Source organism: Corythoichthys intestinalis, chromosome 2 (genome assembly GCF_030265065.1).
Source record: "Corythoichthys intestinalis isolate RoL2023-P3 chromosome 2, ASM3026506v1, whole genome shotgun sequence".
NCBI classification, from domain to species: Eukaryota; Metazoa; Chordata; class Actinopteri; order Syngnathiformes; family Syngnathidae; genus Corythoichthys; species Corythoichthys intestinalis.
In genome coordinates this window covers 19,343,909-19,361,366 of record NC_080396.1, presented here as the reverse complement: position 1 = coordinate 19,361,366, position 17,458 = coordinate 19,343,909, and positions in this window count along the sequence as shown.

Here is a 17,458-nt window from a genome sequence, read left to right as displayed (position 1 = left end):
ATTGGGGGGAAACTGGCGGTTTGAAGTTTTTTTTTAACTTCTGCCTCATTGCATAAAATACAAGTCCTTGAGGATTACATTATACCAAAAGGATTATTCTCTCTAATCTTTTCACATGAATTTATTCATTTAAAATCTATCTGTCTGTCCATCTGTCCAGCCGTCTGCAGTATTGCCAGATCGGGCGGGAATTGGGCTTTTTTTTTTTTTTTTTCCAAAGACTCAGGGTGAGAGAAAAATTCATTGGGTGATTTTTGGAAGTAACCTTTTGATTAGTTTTAACAGTTAAACTTGCTTTCTTATGCTTAACACCATCGTCTTTGCTCTAATTATATTGTATCTGGCATTTTAGCAACTCACAGCGCATGGAGCAGTAAACTGATTTGGAGGTTCATGGCAGGGCCAGGCCATTTTGGGCTCTAAGCAAAAGAATACAAAGGGGCCCATATTTTTGGCCCACCATTTCGTCACAGTGTACTGTGAAACCCATACATGCAATCCAACCCATACGTCCATATTTTGTATATTAATCAGATTTTGTTGCACTGCATACTTCAAACGTCTCACCCCAAATGGTTGTCAGTGCTTACAGTAGATAGCGCCAAACCTTTTTCTAAAAGAGAAAAGAAAGTTAAGGAAGAACTTTTATATTTTTTTAAGCTTGTAATCAAGTATCAAAACTCACAAAAGTCAAATAAAGCAAAGTGTGGTAAACAAAATAGAATATAAATTAAACAATTGCCAGATTGGGGGCCCCTTAGTGGTCAGGGGCTCTAAGCAGCTGCATAGTCTGCGTATCAGCTGGGCCGGCCCTGGTTCATGGTCAAAGTCAATAAAATAATTCTAATGACATTAAGATGCATTAGATGCAATGTAACAAAAAGTAATAGGAAAATAATCACAGTAATACTAAAAATGACATAAGATTAAAATGTTTTTTATTTTTTAAAAAAAACATTGTTATTTTTGCAATTAATTTAGGCATTGTTTCTTAATCTGGCTTTTTATGAATCAATTCCTTGTGACAGGTGGATTTACTTCAGCTTTTTACACCAATCTCAATAGAAATACAGTGGTAACTCGACATACGATCGCTTTGACACACGATCTTTTCGACAGCTGACGTAAAATTTGACTCGCCATTTGTTTCTACATCCAACGACATGCTCGACATACGACGACATACGCAGTTTCTTTGTTTTGCCGGAAGACGAACGCACGGCTGATTTTCTTGTGAGAGAAATCAACACTGGATCCAAAAAAGTTAGTGCAGGTGGAGAAAAAAAAAGAAAAGTTGACGCTTACCATTGAAATGAAGATGTGAATGATAGCAAGAGAGATACAGCTGTATTGATAGTAAAGGAGTGGCTCGGTAGTAGAGTAGTTGTCCCCCAACCCAGAGGTTGTAGGTTTGATTCTCTGCCCTGATGAACTCGCCTAAGTGTCCTTGAGCAAGAAGCTGAACATTGCTCCTGGTGCTGTGTCACCAGTAGGTAGCTGACAATGTAGTGTAAAGCACTTTGAGCACCTGAAAAGGTGGAAAAGCGGTATAAAAGTATAGACCCTACTCACCAATGTCACAGAATGACGTGTCGCTGTATCCAGCCGCCATATTGTCCGTCTCTGTTTAGCCCTATTCTCAATGGTTTCAATTAGTCGTTCAGTTTAGAGAGCAATTCATGGAAGCCCCGGTGCTTTCAGACGCTGTAAACTCATTGGATGCGTTGCATAAAAGGCGTTATGTGGAAAAGCTTCAGTCTATCCATTCGCCAGATCCATATTTGATGCCTAAATCAATATTTTTCGACCCGCTGTCTTCGCCCTCTCTGCCTGACATCTGCTACCCTGATATCTACAACTATCTTGTCCACACAAAATCAGCCTATTCTCACAAAAGTTTGAAAAAGCAGCACTCTAAGCAACATTACCCCGTGTGATCCTTTACTTCAAATTTTCTAAAATGGCGACAATCAATAAAAAAAAAGTTGACTGCGATGGCCGACGCTTCAAGGATAGGTGGATATTGGACTATTTCTTCAATAATACACGCAACAACTGTGTCTGCCTCATTTGCAAAGAGACAGTCGCTGTTTTCAAAGAGTTCGATGCGACGCAATATTAACAAACAACACAAGCTAACATGGACAACATTACAGGGAAGATATACGCAGCAACTAGAAGCTAGTTTCATTTCACAGCAGCAGTATTTCGCAAGAGCCCGAGTGTCGAAAGAGAACGCCACAAAGACGAGATTGATGAAATTATGAATAAAAAAAAATTAAAAAAATAAAGCAAATGTGACACACAGAAGGGCTTGCTAAAATTTGTTTAAATATATTGTTCTATGTAAATCAGCCAAGGTAGCCCACCGCATTTTTACCACACCAAATCTGGCCCCCTTTGCAAAAGGTTTGGACACACCTGTTTAACTGATGATCCGTGGACAAGGCCAGCTTCTTTCAATTGGTACCAGCTAAATATTATTCAAAATGTAATGATGATGGAAGAAATAAGCATCTTGAATTTGAAACTGTATGTTGTCGGCGATTAGCCTCGCAATGATCTTAATTGTGGTTGTCAGCCCAAAACCCTCTAAATATATATTAAATGCATCTTACCAGATATAAAATGACTACTACATAATCTGTGGTAATCGTTCGGAGCCCAGTTTTCTCGTCAAATTGCAGCAGTCCATCTCGCTCTCCTCTCCGGGTCTCTCGGAATACGGTAGAACTTCAAGTCTCTCCGTCTATCTTCTCTGTTACTGCAACCAACCGCCACACACGCCTTCACCATTATGATTATTAATGTTAACGAGCAGAAAAACACGCCATAATAGGAGGAATTTACGAAGCGGTAATGCGTTAACATGACGAGTAGACGGACAACATGGCACGGAGGCATGGTCGTGACGTCATGTGAGTGGGGTCTATAATGCCATTTTTAAAAATTATTTATTTATGATAACACTAGCAGGTTTAATTCTTTTCTCTAGAGCTGCTGCATATAATTAATATTTTTTGTTTGTAAGATGTTTACGTTGATAGTTTGCACTTAAATTACTTACCTCTTGTGTTCAAAACACCTATTAGAAATGTGGTCTTTTTTTATATGTTTAAAATACTGTAGGAACACACACAACAAATGTTTACTATCGTATCGTTTTCACTCTATCGAACCGTATCGTTCTTAAACTGTATCGAATCGCTCGGCCTTAAAAATGTATCGTTTTTTAATCAAATCGTAACCTGTGTATCCACTGTAGATACATATCGAATCAGCTTCATGCCAGAGATTCCCAACCCTAATTTCTAATAATTTATTCCATCAACGTGTGCAACAGCAGTGGATGCCAGCAACAAAACAGAAAGTAAACTCTTGCTCACCGTCACGTCAGCCCCACGGTGCGTTCAGGTACAGCAAAAAAAAGTCTGCCACCGATTCGTTACATTATTACAGGAATTATTGTTATTATTACTATTATTATATTATTCAGATTTTTATACATATTCAAGCGGGATGCTTTGCTAAAGAGTCTTTATTGCTCAAGTGCTGTGTCCAGCTATGTAACTCTCGTGCATGCTCTCTGTGAACTCACGTGCACTCTTGAGCCGGAACGCGCGCAGCTCTTTATAATGTCTGTCACGTGACTGTGACGCAGCCGGTAACGCGCTCGGCCAAACAGACAAGTACAGTGGGTGAATTGTGTCCAACTAAGGGTCACCACACAGGTCCCCCCAGAATTCACCCACACAGGACGCCAGGCGCAACCCGAATCAACAGTACGGAACGGAAGGGTTGCGCGGCTGGGACGTCAGTGGAAGACGACCGAACGGACAGTCAGGCGGCTGACCAGGATGCCAGACGCGAGACGCCCAAGCAGAACAGTCAGGAGGACGCCCAGGATGCCAGGCGGCGGGCGACAGAACGCGACGATCAGGCGGCCGTCCAGAACGCCAGATGCGGGACGTCCGAGCAGAACGGTCTGGAGGACGCCCATGACGAGGAGCGCGCCGTGCAGCACCCCCCAGGCGAGGCCGGAGAAGCGGACGTCGAGAGAGGCGGCACGCGTTGCTCAGCAGCAGTCGAGACGTGCGATGAGCAGCACCACCCGGTCGAGGCTGCAGACGAGGGCGACGGGCGCGGCGGCCGGAGTTGACTGGTCGAGGCCGGAGACGAGGGCGACCGGCGTGGCGGTCGGAGTCGCCCGGCCGTGGACAAGGGCGACAGGCGAGACGAACCATGTCGACCGGTCGTAGCAGGAGCAGTGGAAACGCCGAAACCAGAGACGAAGCGACGCCATCGCTGTCCACAAGCGGAGGACGAGGAGAGACGTCGACGGCGGCGTTCGCAGGCGCTGGCCGAGGTGCAACCACGGAGACTTCCGGAGGCGCTGGCACAGCAGCGAGGTCAGCGGCAGAGGCCAGCGGTGCTGGCAGAGGACTGACCTCGGAGACTCCCGGAGGCGCAGGAGCGAGGACAGTGGCGGCGGCGTCCAGCGGCGCCGGAAGAGTGGCGACCTCGGAGACTTCCAGAGGCGCAGGTGCTGGAGCGACGTCAGCAGCGGCCAGAGACGCAGGCACAGGAATGACGTCGTGAGGAAGGCCAAGAGCAGGCGCAGTGTCGTCGAGTAGACCAGGGCCGGACGGGACGCCGTCGAGTAGACCAGGGCCGGACGGGACGCCGTCGAGTAGACCAGTGCCGGACCGGACGCCGTCGAGTAGACCAGTGCCGGACGGGACGCCGTCGAGTAGACCAGGGCCGGACGGGGCGTCGTCGAGTAGGCCGCAGGCGGACGGGGCGTCGTCGAGTAGGCCCGAGGCGGACGGGGCGTCGTCGAGTAGGCCCGAGGCGGACGGGGCGTCGTCGAGTAGGCCGCAGGCGGACGGGGCGTCGTCGAGTAGGCCGCAGGCGGGCGCACCGTCGTTGAGTAGGCCGCAGGCCGGCGCACCGTCGTTGAGTAGGCCGCAGGCCGGCGCAAGGGCGCCGCAGCCGGGAAAGCCAGGGACGGGCGCAGCGGCGTCGACGGAGAGCGGCGACGGAGCCGAGGCGAGCGAGAGCAGGGCCGGAGGCGAGACAGCAACTTCGGCGTCGGGAAGAGCCAGAGCGGAAGCGCGCGGCGGTGGCGCGGGTACCGGGACAGCAGTACGGCTGCGAGAAACCGGGGCGGAAGTGCCGCCATCTATGGCGGGTACCACGGGCAGCAAGGTTCGCGAGGCGGGCACCTTGGGCGCCTCTGAAGTCGATTTGTACGACGGTTCATAAAGTCTGAGGAGGTGCGCCTTGAGCCCCGTGTACTTGCCCACCTTCGGCGGATAGACCACGAAGCGCTGTGCTCTAACCGCCGTCGAGTACCCGAGCGCGGCCACCACGTGGTAGAAGCGCATGGTGTCGTCTGAAACACCACGGAGGACGAACTGCTCCTCCGCGTTAGCGAACCACGCGGCCGCAGAAGACTCGGAAAACATCGCTAGCTCGAGAAAGCTAGAATCCGCCATTGCTCAAAAGTGTTCGAAAATGCCTCTGAGACTTCAGCGAGGCTGTCGGGGTCACCAGTGAAGCGGGATGCTTTGCTAAAGAGTCTTTATTGCTCAAGTGCTGTGTCCAGCTATGTAACTCTCGTGCATGCTCTCTGTGAACTCACGTGCACTCTTGAGCCGGAACGCGCGCAGCTCTTTATAATGTCTGTCACGTGACTGTGACGCAGCCGGTAACGCGCTCGGCCAAACAGACAAGTACAGTGGGTGAATTGTGTCCAACTAAGGGTCACCACAATATTTTATTTGTTTTGCTATTTGTAATTGCTATTTGCAATAGTAACAGCAGTATTTATTAAGGATTTACTGTAGGTTTTTGGGCTGTGGAACGGATTAATGGAATTATAATGTATTCTTATGGGAAAATCCTGCTCGAGACGACCATTTCGACTTACAAACAAGGTCCTGGAATGAATTAACTTCGTATGTAGAGATACCACTGGTATATGACCCATAATTCACTTTGAATTGACTCTGGAAAAGTACTGCGACAGTGATTTCTATAGAAAAACGTGTATTTTGATATCTAAGAATAAATACTTGAAGTTCTGCTCTGAGACCCCCAATTTAGTCTTTTTTTTTTTTTCTCCCATATTTTTTATTATTTTTTCACAAGAAAAAGGACAAGAACTGAGAATTCAAACCACGAGGAGGTCATATATTACAACCCAATTAAATAAATAAAAATGAAATAAAGAGAAAAAAAAATTGCTAAAAAATGATCTTATACACATTCACACACACATTCACACAGCTTGCAAAGACAAAAATGAATAATACATCAGTATATAGAAGACGTAATTACATTCTGAGATCTCAGACTGTTAATACAATGTACATGTATATGTCCCATAGTTTTTCAAATTCTTTTTGTTTTCCTTGAGCGATGTAGGTCAGTCTTTCCATTCCTATGTTTTCCGAAAGTTCCTTAATCCATTGTCTTAGCAAGGGAGGTTCCATGTTCTTCCAGTTTGAGGCAACCACTCTTCGTGCATGCAGTAACCCAAAGTCTAACAATTTTCTCAGTTTTTGGGTTATTAATACATCCGTTGGATAAATCCCCAAAACACAAAGTTTGGCCGAAGTAGGTACATTACATTGAAATACAACTGATAAACACTTAGTGATATCTTTCCAAAAGTTCTGAATTTTAGAACATTCCCACACACAGTGTATGAGCGTACCTTTCCAGTCGTTACATTTAGAGCATGTATCAGGAATGTTACCAGACATGTGGTGTAGTATTTCAGGAGTTATGTACATTCTTGTTAACCATTTGTATTGAATCAATTTTAACCTAGTATTTATTGTATTTTTTTGAGCTCTCAAACTCAAAAAAAATAGTCAAATTTCATAATTGTCCTCTATGCATGTGTGATACATCATTGGAAAACTTAAAATCTATAATTTCTGGGGGAGGAAAATTTTTGGACAGGAGGGCATTTTTTGACACCTTAAAAGTAGGTCAAATCAGATGGGTGAAAAATAGTTGTTTTTGGGACCTTTGAAATCTTCTTTAAGTTTCTCATTTAAAAGACGGTTTTGGACACCCATTGTGCTAAATAATAATAATAATAATACAGTAGTGGGTGGATGTACAATAATAAAGTAAATTGGTTTGTGAGTAATTGTAGATTTGATTTAGCCCTAAGTTTTATTTTGTAAATAAACATGGCTAAACGGGGAGTTAGCTGTATAGTTATTGATAACTTTACTGCATACATTTTGATTTGGCTTGATTTTAATCTGTGCAAAGAAAAAACATTTCCAGGGGAATTTTAGGGGTTAAATTCTAATATACCATAATATTTTAATTTTTGCAGTGGGCTTTTAAAATATTTTTTCAATTATGATTAAAGAATGTGAATGCGAGATACTGAGAATAAAAGGCTTCATATGGAACATATAAATGTGAGTACATAACACTATCTATTTATTGTATTTACAGTAGCCTTGAAGCAACGGACCTAGGCTTTATGATTTAAGCATCTAATGTATCTAATACATCAATATTATCCCATAATAAGCAATCCAAATGTCAACAAAGGTAGAAAAGAGCCTGCTGTGTGCATAATTCTTGCGCTAGTGTTCGACTGCAATTTAGGTCTTTTTGTGGCTTTCCAAGGTGCGAGCATGAGAAAGCATAATTAAAGACCCCGTGATTTTAACAAGATATTATTGCGCATTTACCTTGTTTCGATGCAAAAACTCCATGTAGCATGTATCATGACACATCTGTGAATGGCTACAGCCGGACTTTGAGGGGATTTTATGGGTGAAACGGTAATTTAACAAGGGTCGCGATGCAGAAGTCACAGTCAAAAAGGAGTGGTCGAGATTTTCCTTTTCAAATATTTACACTTTAAAAATGTTTTTTTTCTTGTATTTTTTTCTTATTTTGGATCGATTACTTACAATCTAAAATATCGGGGAAACATTTGACAGTAACAAAAAAAATAAAATAAATACAATTAAGCGATAGTTATGAGGTAGATATCTGTGACCTATTTACAGACAATATTTTTTTCATTGTGACTTAATTTGTTTAAAAGTTTAAAATATGTGAGTGAATATTTTTTTAAGTCGTTTTTTTTTTAGACTAAATATTAGATATCAATTAATTATTCTAAGCTAAAAATGACAAATATAATTACTTCTTTTTATAGCTGGATTGAAACAAAAGCGGTTGCGCAGTGTCTGTAAAAGGAAGTCTCAAGGGTAAAATGGACGAATTAAAAATAGTCTGGAGGCATAATGCGCCATGAATCTGCTATGGCAGCATATAAACATATTGTTCTATCAAACACAACAGTTCTTTTGGCTTAAAATACAGCAGTTTATTTTCAAGAGGGGTGCAAGATCAGAAACCGCTTTTTCAGCCTTGTGTGTGTTTTCCGCCATACTTTAAAGAAGAATTACATCTCCCACATTGCTTATCAGCAAAACAGCATGATTCTTCCATACAATGTTGAATTATTTTTTTGGATTAAAATATCAAAATATATATTGAGTTGCAGAAGGAAAAGATCATAACATGAATGAGAAGTTGTAATTTAGACTTTTTTTAATTGAAATTAGCGAGATTTACAGTGTGATTTGGACTGAAAACTGTCTTTCCGATCCGGAAACCCTGTCCGTTTGGCTAAGTAGCTCGCTATTTCAGTTAAATTCAATAAAACTTTATTCGTCCCTAAGGTGCAATTAAAAAAGCACAATAGGCAGGTAATCACTTTGTCGGTTTATACCAATAAATAAATAAAAAGAGTGCAAACTGGCGAGCTATGAAACTGAAGTCAGCTAGCTAGCTATACATTGATTCTATTTGTTTTAAACTACAACAACAAAAAATGAGGCAGAATAGTGAAAGAGAAAGATGGTCAAAGGTGGCCTGCATTCAGAGTTTTGAGGGGCAATAAGGTGGGAGAAGGATAAAAGATGTCAGAGGTGGTTTACATGGGAATTCTTTATTTGGTGGGCATGCTCATCAACATTTAATGAGGACCCTTGAGACGGAACATGGGCGCCAGTATGTGCGTTTGTGCCTGGGTGCTGTGTGTGTAGTGAAAAGGATCATGATTAATTATACAGTAAATAATTGATCGCGCCAAGCTCTTCATTAGGTCAAGGTGTGCAGAGTTGTCGGTCCTTGGTCACCCAGAACAACTGATATACAGTATCTTGGGGACGCAAAGTCAGATACAGTGAGGATAAAGAGTGCTGTAAGTGGGAAGAAGAAAGAAAAAGGCCATATTGACATCGACTTTTTAAAAAACATTTTTCACCCTGATGAACAACGCTACGTATACTCCAAATGGAGACAATAGTTGTAGGCATCCCATTATGCTTCAAGGCTCTAGATCAGTGGTTCTTAACCTTGCTAAGTGGTACTGAACCCCTCAAGTTTCACATGTGCATTCATCGAACCCTTGGGAACTAAATACCGTATTTTTCTGACTATACGTCGCACCTGAGTATAAGTCGCACCAGCCAAAAACATGCACAATGAAAAGGAAAAAAACATATATAAGTCGCACCAGAGTATAAGTCGCATTTTTGGGGGGAAGTTTATTTGATAGAATCCAGTATTAAGAGCAGACAAGTCATCTTGAAAGGCAATTTAAAATACAATAGAAAACAACAGGCTGAATAGGTGTACGGTATGCTAACATTACATATGGCTAGAAATTAGATTGGGTTTAAAAAAATCCAGCCCGACCCGACCAGCCCGCGGGTATTAAAGCCCGACGCGGCCCGAGCTCGATCAATTAACTTGATTTGCTTGCCCGAGCCCGAAAACCCCCGAAATTTTATGTTTTATTTTCAGGCACGAGCCCGAAAAAAAATAAAAAATAAAACAAAACAAAAAAAAAAGTTTTATTTTTGAGGACTTAGAAGAAGGAGGAAATGCGGGGATTGCGTTTTGTGCGATCACGTTTGTGTCGATGCCGGTGCATATATGCATAATGACAAAAAATTAAAGCCTGTCTTTTGTAACATTTATATTTGTATTTGTCTTTTATATTTGCGTGTCTGTTCTAACAGGCAGATAGTGGATTTGACATTTATTTTTATCTCCTCGAGTTGGCAGGAAAAAAACGCAAGTTTTCTCAATGTTAAAATAGTCTTCATATTTTTAGGATCATTATAAATGCATTTACACAACAAAATAACGCTGGAAAATTTTAAAATTGATTTCTAATATGAAACCAAAGTGCCACATTATCGAACAGAAAATACCAGGATGCTCACGGAGGGGAAGATTAAAAAGAGAGCGGGACCACTGTATTCACGTGCCCACCCTCTGCCAAACTATGAAAAAAAATGACTTATAGTCCGAAAAATACGGTAATAAAGCATTTAAAAAAAAAATAAAATAAAATTCAAAACTGATACGGCTAAGCTATAGCAAGCTAATACTGTATCTGAGTGAATTCTCATTTAAATTACTTAAAATACTGTATACTACAAATAATTGTGCCTTTTGCAGTTGGAAAATTATTTTTTTGTTTTCATGTCTACATTCTCATTGTAGTGTTGCATCCTTGCATCACATACTAAACTGCTCAAAAAAGATAAAGGGAACACTAACGTTACACATTGTAGATATAAATGAATGAAATATTTTTATTAAATACTTTGTCCGTCCCATAGTTGAATGTGGTGACAACAAAATCACACAAAAATTATCAATGAAAATCAAATGTATCAACCCATGGAGGTCTGGATTTAGAGTTATACTCAAAATGAAAGTGGAAAAAAACACAACAGGTTTATTCAACTTTCATGTAAACAAGTCAAAATGAGGCACAGTAGTGTGTGTGGCCTCCAAATGCCTGGATGACCTCCCTACAACGCCTGGGCATGCTGCTAATGAGATGACGGACGGTGTCCGAGGGAATCTCCTCCCAGATCTGGACCAGGGCATCACTGAGCTCCTGGACAGTCTGAGGAGCAACCTGGCTCTGCCAGATGGACCTTAAGCACAATGTCCCAGAGGTATTCTATTGGATTTAGGTCAGGCGAAAGTGGGGGCAAGTCAATGTTATCAATTCCTTCTTCCTTCAGGAACTGTTGCATACTACAGCCACATGAAGTTGGGCATTGTCGTGGACCAGGAGGAACCCAGGTCCCACTGCACAAGCATAGCTTATGACAATGAGTCCAAGGATTTCATCCCGATACCCAATAGACCCTACCCACGTGACGTCACAACTCCTTCCTCCTGACTGGTGCCGCCCACTTGTCCGTCAATACATCATGTTTCCCTGTTACGGCTACGTACATTCCTCCTATTTACGGCGTGTTTTTCTGCTCCTTAACATTAATAATCAAAATGGTGAAGGCGTGTGTGGCTGTTGGTTGCACTAACAGAGAAGATGGAAGGAGAGACTTGAAGTTCTACCGGATTCCGAGAGACCCGGAGAGAAGAGAGCGAGATGGCTGCTGCAATACGACGAGAAAACTGGGCTCCAAACGATTACCACAGATTATGTAGTAGTCATTTTATATCTGGTAAGATGCATTTAATATATATTTAGAGGGTTTTGGGCTGACAACCACAATTAAGATCATTGCTAGGCTAATCGCCGACAACATACACGTATGTATGTAGTGAGAGTGCTATCGCGAAACCATATAAACATTAAAAGCCTTAACTCCATTGACAAACGACATGAAATACATTAGACTTGACAGTGGATGTTAGCAATAACAAATGATTTTGAATTGAAAATTTCGTAACTCACCTTTCCAAGCACAAGATAGATTCCTGCCGAATTTTCGTGGACGAGGACCTGTATCACCCAACCAGCAACGAAGTATTTACTATAAGCCTCCAAGCTCTTGAAGTTTTTCAAATTTTCGTGAGAATAGGCTGATTTTGTGTGGACAAGATCATTGTAAATATCAGCGTAGCAGATGTCGCAGACAGGGCGAAGACAGTGGGTCGAAAAACATCGATTTGGGCATCAAATATGGATCTGGCGACTGTATAGAACGAAGCTTTTCCACATAACGCCTTTTATGCAACACATCCAGTGAGTTTACGGCATCAGAAAGCACCGGGTCTTCCATGAAATGCATTTTAAATTCCTCGATCAATTGAAACCAATGCTAATACAGAGACAAAATGACGGACAAGTGGGCGGAACCATACAGCGAGCACGTGGTTTTGTGACGTAGGTGGGTAGGGTCTATAGCAGACTGGGTGCCATCATCTAACCTGTAGAGGTCTGTGTGTCCTTCCAGGGATATGCCTCCCCTGACCATTACCGACCCACCACCACACCGGTCATGCTGAATGATGTTGCAGGCAGCATAATGTTCTCCATGGGATCTCCGGACCCTTTCATGTTTGTCGCATGTGTTCAGGTTGAACGTGCTTTCATCGGTGAAGAGCACAGAGCCAGTGGCATAGTTGCAAATTCTAGTGGTCTATGGCAAATGCCTCTTAAGCGCTACGGTGATTGGCAGTGAGCACAGGGCTCTCTACAGGATACCAGGCCCTCAGAACATCCTCATGGAGCCCATTTCTGATTGTTTGGTCAGAAACATTCACACCAGTGGCCTGCTAGAGGTCATTTTGTAGGGCTCTGGCAGTGTTCATCCTATTCCTCTTTGAACAAAGGAGTGGATACCGATCCTGCTGAGGATTTAAGGATCTTCTACGGCCCTGCTCTCCTGGAGTAACTAGCTGTCTCCTGAAATCTCCTACAGGACAACAGGTTGGTCCTCGGACTGTCCTGGAACTCAGTGATATGCTGGTCCAGATCTGGTTGGAAATCCCTCAGGAGAACATCCGCCATCTCATCAGGAGCATGCCCAGGCGTTGCAGGGAGGTTATACAAGCATGCAGAGGCCAAACACACTACTAAGCTTCATTTTGACTTTAAAGGACATTACATCAAAGTTGGATCAGTCTGTAGTGTGTTTTTCCACTTTCATTTTGAGTATAAATCCAAATCCGGACCTCCATGGGTTGATACATTTCATTTTCATGGATAATTTTTGTCTGACTTTGTTGTCAGCATGTTCAACTATAGAACGAACAAAGTATTTAATAGAAATATTTCATTCATTCCGATCTACAACGTGTTATGTTAGTGTTCCTTTTATTTTTTGAGCAGTTTATTTTTATAGTGTAAAATATGACATAAATGTTTCTTTTTTCCCTATATGTCCTCATACCAAGTATGGGTCAACCTTTCACTGAGCAAACCAGTTACTCTTCGCATTAGAGCGCTAGCAGTTGAAAGAAATGGAATTACGGTAAGATTGTAAATTGGGGCCAAACCAGTCCAAAACTTAGTCTAAAACGACACTTTGCCTTTAGTTTGTGTACAAAAATAGGGCCGTGTGTGTCTTCATCTTTGCTCAACCCCGTTGACTTACCGAATTCCTGGAGTTCGATAGAACCCAGGTTAAGAACTACTGCTCTAGGTGTAGTTCCTATTTTTTACACTTATCATAACATTGTTTATTTTTTCCCCTTTCATTTGAATAGGGTGTTGTCCTGTATTTTATTATTCATAGTCTTAGGTTATTTTTTTTTTTTTTTTGCATGTACAGTACATATCACCTTGACTGACAGAGGTATGGTCCGTTGTCAAGTCGTGCCAAATGCCACTCACTGTTGCTATGAAGTGTTGACAACAATTATTACTTTGTTGTCCATGCCCAGTGTTGCATGTATAGCGTCAGTTCTGACATACTCGTCCCCTCAATTTATTGAATAGCAACTCATTAGGGTCTCTCTTACCTTTGATTATGACACTCCCTAGAGGGAGAGATGTAGGATATACGTAGTTATAGGCTGCTGGTACTTGGTTCCTTAAATCTGTTCCTCGGTATACAGATAGTTTCTTTTCCTGGTGTGAGTCTTCTCCTTTCAACCTCTGGTGTTTATACAATGTTTGATACACTGCCAATGGGAAAACCCATTGGCAGTGTATCAAATACTTGTTCTCCCCACTGTATATTGTCTAGAACAGTGTGTTTATATGCTAAGTGAGGGGCATTTTACATCAGGTCATAGACTTCATAATATATTGACAGGACACGGGACGCGGGGCCGATTCATAGGGGGCCTATTTAAAAAAAAAAAAAAAAAAATTCTAATTCTAATATTTTCAAAACCAAAGCTGCTACCAACCTAAAACCAAAACAGGCTTTTTACGTTGAAAATTCTTGCGAATAAATGCTTAAATCCCTAAATTGTTTATAGATATGAACGTAAAACAGTCTCGATCATTGGTTAAAAGAAAAATAACTGGCAGTTAGCATTTGTTTTATGTAAATATGTCAAATGTAATGCTAGTCAGTAAGCCAATGTGGTGGCCCCCTTAGCAAAACAAAGAGCTTTTTACGTTAAAAATTCTTGTGAATAAATGCTTAATTCCCTGAATTATTTTCAGATATGAACGTAAAACAGTCTTGATTATTGGTTAAAAGCAAAATGTTGGCATTTCTTTTACGTAAATATTTTGAAGTATGATGCCAATGCCGTCGCGGCTATTTTCTCCCATTGATTTTTTTTCACGTTTCAGAATGCATGCATGGTACGAAAAATATAATGATTACCTTGAATCCTCAAACCAATCACTCCTGAGACAATCCTTCCTGTTTGTATGTGGAACAACGCTAATACTTTTTCAACCTAAATTCGGCGTTGGATCGCTGCGTGTGTTTGAGAAAAACTGTGACCAACTGCGAAGCATAACTCGGCCTTAACTGATGCTGTGTGTGGGCAGGCCCCCTACCTGAAGGCATGGTGCAGGGTCTGGGGGAAGTGTCACGTCAATATGTTCTGAAGTCTATGATCAGGTTTTGGTAACTCCATGGACAAGTACAATACTCTTGCTGTGCTGGTAGGAGTACCTACTTTTCCCCCTCATTTTGAATCCTGCAGCTTTTAGTCCAGTGTTTCTTATTTGTTGATTTATTTGGGTTGATCGGCAGGTGTGAAAGTGGGCCAGAAGGGTCAGGAACGCAGTTCCGCTTAGGGTGGTTCCGATTATGTTTTTTTGCTCCCGATCCGATCCCAATCGTTTTAGTTTGAGTATCTGCCGATCCCGATATTTCCCGATCCGATTGCTTTTTTTTTGCTCCCGATTCAATTCCTCCCGATTCAATTCCAATCAATCCCGATAATTTTTACCGATCATATACATTTTGGCAATGCATTAAGAAAAAATGAATAAAACTTGGATTAATATATACATTCAACATACAGTACTTAAGTACTGTATTTGTTTATTATGACAATAAATCCTCAAGATGGCATTTACATTATTAAAATTCTTTCTGTGAGAGGGATCCACGGATAGAAAGACTTGTGACTTTGTATATTGTGACTAAATGTTGCCATCTAGTGTATTTGTTGAGTTTTCAGTAAATGATACTGTAGCCATGCCCAAATGCATGATGGGAAGTGGAACCATGACTGTGCATAGTGCTACCAATTGATATATCTTCTCTGCGTTGGGAAATAATTTAGGGTGTCAAGAAAAAGATCAATTGCTACCTTGCTTCCCCACATTACTTCCCATGATAATTCTAATCGTAGGGAGAGGGAATTTAAGGCTGCCAAAATTCACTGTACTCATTTTACGCTGCCTTTTATCTCTCTATACAGGTAAAACGGGGCCATTACAGATTGAGTGCGAAAATGCGTGAATGGATCGTGCACCGCATGCATTAATTTAAAAAAATATTTTAACGTGATACATTTTTTAAAAAATTAATTACCGCCGTTATCGGGATAAATTTGATAACCCTACCTTAAGCCTAAACTAAAGACTCTGGATGAGTGTAACATATTATGTCTGTAACGTTAAATACAATTAGAAAACAATTTAATTTAAAAAAAACAATTAAAAAAAAAAAAAAAAAATATATATATATATATATATATATATTAAAAAAGGCATGGCCGATCTTTTTTTGCCGATTCCGATACTTTGAAAATGACGTGATCGGACCCGATCAATCGATCGGGACATCTGTAGTTCCGGTATAAGATTCAGGGCCAGAATGCAGTTCCGGTATAAGATTCAGGGCTGGAATGCTGTTCCGGTACACGGTGCTTTGATTCCGAAAATATGACGGCAACTGTCAAAACACGATGTAAAAAAAAAAAATTTTTTTTAAAGCTAAGCTGCCACTCATGCATTTAATCTCCAAGAAGAAAACAATCTACCAACATCAGATTTACATATACAAGTGTTAACAAGAAGCATAATAAAGTGCTTGTGTAGCAAAATCCGTTTCCACCAATATATATTATTTATTTTGTTCCACGGATGGCATGGAGGTTTCCCCAGCTGCTGCAGTTATCAGAGTCTGACGATGATGAGTCACGTCAATGTGTGAATGCACGCAGCAAAGCAAAACGCCTGGACTCATTTATCCATTCAATTGGCTGACATACTGACATGTGATCAGCAGAGATAGTTAGCTCTGATTGGTTCATATGTGCATGTTTTCTGGAACAGCAAAAAAGGTTGTTGAATTGATGCGACCAAAAGAAGGGCAATGCAACATAAAATGTATCAAATCTTTAAGAGCAACGAAAGAGTTGAGGAGGCTTATTTATCATATTTAGTTTTATTTGCTCTGATGGGGAGGTTCAGAAAATAGCTGTCAATGTGCACTTTGGACTTATATGTTTATTCGTTTATGTTAGGCTACTTATTCATTTCCTTATGATTTAAAAAAGTCAATGTTTGCGCGATTTTCAAAATATATTCCATTTTACTGCATGATATAAGTCATTTGTACTTATTTTTCTGAATGTATGTTACTTATATCTTTGTTATAAAAACAAGTAAATGTTTACATTAACTTCAGTTCTAATATTCAGTTTTAATACACATCCAATGTTCTTAGTTGTTAAAAATTAGATGTGACATTTAGTATGTGAGGAATTGAAGGGGAAAAAAATTAGGAGGTGGAGGTTGGGGTTATTGCCGTTTTTGTTAACTTTTATTTTGCAAATGATTGCAAAAATACAACTTTGAATGAAAATCAGTTTTTGTATGTGTTATAGAAATAACTGTGCTAAAACAGTTTTCTTTGCATTTCAGTAGTTTAAAAGGTTTAATCCCCCGCCCCCAAAATGAAGAAAAAAAAAATCAATAGTTCCAAAGGTTTAATCCCCCGCCCCCAAAATGAAGAAAAAAACAAAACAAAACAAAACATAAAATATCTGGCTCTGTGGCGACTTTCACGTCGAGGAGTTCCGCCAAGAAATTCTAGCCACTTTCACCCCTTTTAATAGGTAACACTTTATTTGACAGCGGCATCATATGACTTTCATAATTATGACGTTACACTGCCATGGGCAAATTTTGTCACTAACTCCATTCATGTCCAGTCTGGATCTTGTACATCCATTCAAAAGTGAGATTTTTTGCCAGATAACA